The following is a 7,022-nucleotide window of genomic DNA, read 5'->3' as shown; positions in this document are numbered from 1 at the left end:
TAACACACTTGAAATTTGAGGCAACACGTTTATTACACGGCCCTAACAGGGCTACTACTTAAACGTTAACACATTCCTGCGGAGGGAGCTGGTAGGAACGTTGGGTTGCTCAGTCAATGGCCAGGGTCAACGGCGGCGTGGTGTATTCCGCAAATATGCCCGACTGTGAGGGCGGGCACAAGCCGGCGTGAGTAGGTTAAACGTTGAGTTTTATAAGGGCACCACGGGGTGAACAGCCCCTCCTCACCCAGCCCCACCCCACCCAGCCCCTCCCCTCCACACCCAGCCCCTCCCCACCCAGCCCCACCCCTCCCATTTTGGATGCACGATGGACGGACACAATAATCCCCTGTGGGCTGGTGTAACCAGGAGGTTCCTACCATTACAACGGGTTAACTCGACCCCAGCAGGGTAACTACACAACCGGGTCAGTCAGTAACCCACTGCCTGACCCACGATGCCGCACGTGACGACCGGAGACCGAAGATCAAAGAGACGGAGCCCGGCGGGCTGATTCCAGAAGACAGCTGCGATCGCTCTCGGGACCTCGGCTTTCTGCTGCCGAGCGTGGCCTGACTCCACCCTTGGCCACGCCCCCTTCTGGATCTCACCAGAAGGTTCTCGGCCACTCATCACGTGTCCCTCGAGCCACCCACTGGGCCCCCTCGCTACCCTGTCCCGGTCACGTGCCCTCTCGGGTTCACCCAGACCAGGGGTCGGCAACCAAAATAAAAAGAAGAGCCATTTCTTTCCAATTCGGTACAAAATTCAGTATTTCAAGAGCCGCAATGCATCTGGGTACATACGTACTCATCGTCAAGAAGCAGCCCGTAAAGAGCCGCATGCGGCTCCGGAGCCGTAGGTTGCCGACCCCTGGCCCAGACTGTCACGTCGTTACTTGCCCTCTCTCTGACCGTCACCAAAACCATGACCCCTGGTGCCCGCTTCCATGCCATACCAACTCTGGTGCCAGAGAGAGACTCAAGACGCACAGTTCCAATCTTGTGACAGCAGCTGGCGCTAAGCGCCATAGTGACTCCATTACGTCACTACACGTATTGATTGCAATATGTAACACAAATTTGTTCCCGGGTAGTAAGTGTTATTTTGCAAAAAATGGCTATTATTCCCCACAAACTTACTCATTTCTAAATCGTTTGTAGTCATTTTTGTATTACTTTAGTATAAATACATGTTAATACTGGTAGGAACCCACTGGTTCCACCAGCCCACAGGGGATTATTGTGTCCGTCCGTCGTGCAGGGAGGGGCTGGGTGGGGAGGGAGGGGCTGGGTGAGGAGGGGAGGGGCTGGATGGGGAGGGGCTGCGTGGGGAGGGGCTGGGTGGGGAGGGTGGGGCTGGGTGGGGAGGGGCTGGGTGGGGAGGGGCTTGGTGGGGAGGGGCTGGATGGGGAGGGTGGGGCTGGGTGGGGTTGGGCTGGGTGGGGAGGGGCTGGTCACCCCATGGTGCCCTTATAAAACTCAACGTTTAACCTACTCACGCCGGCTTGTGCCCGCCCTCACAGTCGGGCATATTGTTTGCGGAATACACCACGCCGCCGTTGACCCTGGCCATTGACCGAGCAACGCAACGTTCCTACCAGCTCCCTCCGCAGGAGGAATGTGTAATCTTGTAAAGTTGCACGTTCGGTGCAAGGGTCCGCCGATGCACGCGCTCACTCACGCCACCAGCAGAGGGCGGCAGTGGCACGCGTGCTGTCGTCTGTGCGTGGCCGAGGTGGTGATGCTGTTTTGTTTTGTGAATCTTCAGGGAAGGATTAAGATTTGGTAGGCTCCCTGGGCTACAGGTACTGTGAGCCCCCCAGTAATATTTTCAAAAGGAAAACAAAAGTTTAAGAATAATAAAATGTATGTTTTACAATGCTAACAAATAAAATGCAGCATTCACAAATGAAATAACTTTTCACTTACTCTTTGGTTCTTTCGGTAAAGTCACGTAGATAGTGATCTATTGATTTTCTATCTGCGTGACTTTACCGAAAGAACCAAAGAGTATGGATTCCTGCAGTCACGAAAGCTTCAAATCAAAACGTTTCACTTAATCTCTGGAGGTCCTCCAGCTGCCAGAGGCTCCTGAGCTGCAGACCCTGAAGCCCCCGTGCCTTAATCCGGCCCTGTAAATCTTCAACAATCCGAGGGTTGATTCGTCGGCGAAGGTGAATACTTTTCGCGCAGATCTTTGGTTTACAGCCGCCAAGGTTTGGACAATCCTACCATCAGATTGTCCGCGTTTTTTTTTTTACCTAGGGTAAGTTCTTAAGAGCAAACACAATTCATAATCAACGTTTTTGGGTTAGATCGCGTTATTTATAAATGTGTCGTTACCCTCCACCACCCGACACGGCCAATCAGCAAAAAAGTGTCACGTTGACAAAAGACAAAAAGTTCACTGCTTTAGCCCACCGGTGTGTTGAAGCGTGAAACCACAACATTTAAAAAATTTTGAGTACGACGTTTCGCTGGTAATTGCCAGAATGGCGAATTGCCGATGATGCTGGATGCAATTACCAGCGAAACGTCGTACTCAAAAAATTGTAAATGTTGTGGTTTCACGCTTCAACACACCGGTGGGCTAAAGCAGTGAACCATTTGTCTTTTGTCAACGTGACACTTTTTTGCTGATTGGCCGTGTCGGGTGGTGGAGGGTTACGACACATTTATAAATAACGCGATCTAACCCAAAAACGTTGATTATGAATAATATTGGTCGCGAAAGCCTGCTACGTGTTAAACTGAGCAAACACAACTTTACGCTAAAGTTGTGCTCATTTGGGTGGTGGGAGGGTCATGTTAGGAGAGTTACCGTGTGCCCCCTGTTACAGGCAGACCGAGCTTCATGCGCGAACGCTGTCACATGGCCGAGTGGGAAGCGTGTTGGTGGTCGCTTGTCGCGTTTCGAATCCGGCAGGCCACCCCTGGTTAATACTGCGGCTGTGTTCAGCGACAGAATGCACACCGGCGTATGATTATACATTTGGGCGTGTAAATACCCCGTAACACAGGTCGTTCTTAACCGGGGGTGCGAGATGCCCTTTCTGGGGGGTACGAGACATGGCCAGATTTGTTTAGAAGGTAAATCATCGACAACACAAATTGAGCGCGGGCACGTAAGTAACTACTAATTTGTTTCATCAAACCCGATGTATTTATTAACATACATTTTTTTTTATCGATTGAGAACCAAAGTGGGTGCCTGGCTGAAGTAAAGATACTCTTAGGCTTTTTTCGGTAAAGTCACGTAGGTAAAAATTACAAAAATAAATTAATAGAATTGAAATAAAATAGTAAATCACGACGTTTCGGAGGCAACACAAGTCTCCGTCATCAGGTGGGACCGTCACAGCTAAAATTACTGCATCAAGTGAGGAAAAATTCCAAGAGACCAGCCCTTAAATACAAGTTAAGGGGGGAGGGGCTTATCTGAATGTGGTAACCAGTGAATGGAACGTGGGGGTGGTGAGCGGGGCTACGTCGTCCTGTGAAGTAAAGATGCAGAACCACTGACGTAACACGGTTCGAAAAGAGTTAATGCCCATTGTGTGCCGGCGTCATGGGCCTGAAAGTGAAAACTATACCTGCAAAATGACACCGTTGGTGAAACGCAAGGAACGTTGTCGCTCCACTTACTGCCAAAACTCTGCAGGGCCACCCCTAAAAACGAGTCATCAGACTCGACGTCAGGTACAACAAGCATCGCAGAGAAAAAAAGAAACGTAGAGGATTGAAGCTTTCGTGACCTCAAGGATTCATACTCTTAGTTCTTTCGGTAAAGTCACGTAGGTAAAAAATGAAATTAAAATTAATAAAAAAATAAAACAATAAGATCACGACGTTTCGGAGGCAACACAAGTCTCCGTCATCAGGTGGGACCGTCACAGCCAGATTTTCTGTATCACTTGATACACTTGATACAGCAAATCTGGCTGTGACGGTCCCACCTGATGACGGAGACTTGTGTTGCCTCCGAAACGTCGTGATCTTATTGTTTGATTTTTTATTATTTTTTATTTCATTTTTTACCTACGTGACTTTATCGAAAGAACTAAGAGTATAAACGTCGAGGACACACACACATACACTCACTCGCTAATCCAAAACAAGTTGTGTGTAGCAACAACTCGTGAAATCATGAACATATGAAAAGCCACAACTCTCAACCCGTACGTGTAACGAGTGATCACGGGCAGTGAGTTATCCACTGGTGAGTTCAAACTTGATTTGAAACTTTCGTTACCGCAAGAATGACTCTTTGGTTCTTTAGGTAAAGTCACGTAGAAAGAAAATAAATTAAATAATAGAATACGACGTTTCGATTGCAACACAAGCAATCGTCATCAGGTAGAAAACAAACCTAATAAACTTAGAAATACAATGCAATGCAACACAGAGAGTCGGCTAACACAACAGACAACACCCTACCTGGTTAATTACCGGTACGTTCTTCCAAAGATTGCTAAATTAGAAGTTAAGTGTGAAATTTGACAAACAGAAACACAGAGAGAGAAAACAAAATTAAATCCTCCCCGTAGAAGTGGTTCAAACTTGATTTGAAGCTTCCGTGACTGCAGGAATTACTCTTTGGTTCTTTCGGTAAAGTCACGTATTTGTTTTCGTTTTAACTTGTACGCTTTCACTAAAAGTTGCTCGCTTTTTTTGTTCTCCGAACAGCGAGACAGTTGAGTTGACATCAGATTCGTCCTGTGAGTCCAACCTCTATTTAATTCGCCCTGTAGGTTAGTTTTGTAATTTGTGATATTAATTTGGAGGTAAGCTGAATGTTGAGTTACGTTTTGCAATATGTTTGATTCCTCACGTGAGTCGTTTTATTTTGATTGCTTTACTTCGTTGCGATACTTTTTTTGTCTCCATAATAAAGGGGTTTCTTTCCCTCAATATAAATGTGTCGTTAAACCCGCCACCACCCGACACAGCCAATTATCAATGTTTGTCGCGTAAACCAAACGTGCCTCCAATTCGTCGATTTGATTTTGCCGGTTTTTGGTAATCCAGGCCACCCCTTGCAAAATGTATATATCGTGGTCTATCGATTTCTCGCCTGGTTAGACAAAATAAACTTGGAACATCTTCCTTCATTCTTAACTTGCACTCACCACAGGACGGGTGGACAAAATCCCTGTCGACGATTGTGGTCGTGGCTACGTGCTGTGCTCTCCGAGCTCATTGCCAGAGCCCACAAACCAAAACCAACTCCACACAGACACTACATTTGTCAATAGCGCTGCGTTGACCTTAAAAGGTAAAATATAATCGGGTGACGTTTTGACCAATTGGGGCCTTTCTAGCACACACAAGGCGAGATAGTGGATACGAGTTTGGAGACTGACTTTACACCGCATAAATAAAATAAACAAGCTTTTTAAATTGGCATATGAATAGTTACCTATTAATATCCGTTCAATTATTAACCATCGATTACTCAATAAACGAATTTGTATTAAAGGTTGCTGGCACGTGGTATGAATGGTTGTATTGTGATGAGGTCACAATGTAAACCAGTGGCTCTTCTTCACCTGGGGTACATCACGTACCCCCTGGGGAAGTGAGATGCCCTTTCGGGGGGGGGGGCGGGTGTGCGAGACATGGCCAGATTTTTTAAAAAAGACTATTGAAAACAATACCTTTTTTTGAAAACAATTGAAAACACAAATTAAGCACGGGCATGTAAGTTACAACCACTGTGTTTCATCTCACACCTGTGTATTCGTTAACATTGAACATTTTGAACAAGTCTACGTGACTTTACCGAAATAACCAAGAAGAACATTGAACATCTTATTAACTATTGAGACCACGGGGTGTAAGGCTGCAGTAAAGAGTAAGGGGCCATCCATTCAGTGCGTACGCATGGAGAGTGCTTAACCCAAATGCGTACGCTTGCGTATAGGGGGTCTACTGACAATGTACGCATAGGAAACTTTGGGGGGGGGGGTGAAGCCTCGATAATAATTCGTTACATTGGCCTTCACATGAGCCACAGTTCAGTGTCTTCAGCTGTCAGACAACAAGTCCTGCCGGGAGAAGTGGGACTGTGGGAGAGGCGTCACTCGCGTGCCACCCTGCCCCTGACTGCAGCTCTCACGCAGCTCAGCAGTGAGTGTGACACTGGTCTGGCGGCCTGCCCCACCATGGATGATGATCACACATCCTGCAATCTGGCCTCGCTGCACACTGCCGCTGGCTCAAGATTGTAGCTGCCGCGGTGCTCTGTTCGTGCTGCTGCTGCCCGGATATCAGTACTAACCCTCGTTACAGCAGACCGATGCGTTGACGACATCCCTATAATACGTAACCTGTTCGACTGGGTCCAGTCGGCGTTTGAACCTCGCGACGTTTTAAGGGCACACAACTTCATTCTTTAATGCAGCCGGCGGTGGACGATCTGCTTGCTTCAACACGTTAATATTATTAATCCTTGATCGTTTCTGCGTGGATTAAATATCGGTCGTTCTATAGGATTCGCCGGGGGGGGGGGGGGTTAGGCGTGCGTACAGGGAGGGGAGGAGGGGTCAAGTTTGGACAGATCTCTGCGTACCTACTCAATGGACGGTCCCTACTAGAACCACTGACGTCAACCATCATTGGCACAATCTTCTGGGCTCAAATCCATCATTTCATTCGGCGGTGGGGGGGGTGGGAGTGGGGATGGGGGGTTGGTGGGGGGTGCAGGAGTGGTGGGGGGGATGGGTGGTATTGGTGGGGGGTATTGGTGGGGGGTGGGGGGTGGGGGATTGGTGGGGGGTATCGGTGGGGGGGGAGAGGTTGTGGAGTTGATGGGGGGATTTGGTGGGGGGGTTTTGTTGGGGGGGTGGGGGGGTGGTGGGGGGTTGGTGGTGGGGGGAGGGGACTGACAGGGGGAGGAGTCTCATCGTCTCTCACGCCGATTGGCTGGGAATGACCGCGCCCCTCCTGGATGTGGGAGGAGCCCGCCCCCAATGGACCCACGTGGTGGTGGTGCTGGGGGTTTCAGAGTTGAGCCCAAAC

Source organism: Lethenteron reissneri, chromosome 6 (assembly GCF_015708825.2).
Source record: "Lethenteron reissneri isolate LAM-NWPU_2019-01 chromosome 6, ASM1570882v1, whole genome shotgun sequence".
Taxonomy (NCBI): Eukaryota; Metazoa; Chordata; class Hyperoartia; order Petromyzontiformes; family Petromyzontidae; genus Lethenteron; species Lethenteron reissneri.
This window is presented reverse-complemented; position numbering follows the sequence as displayed.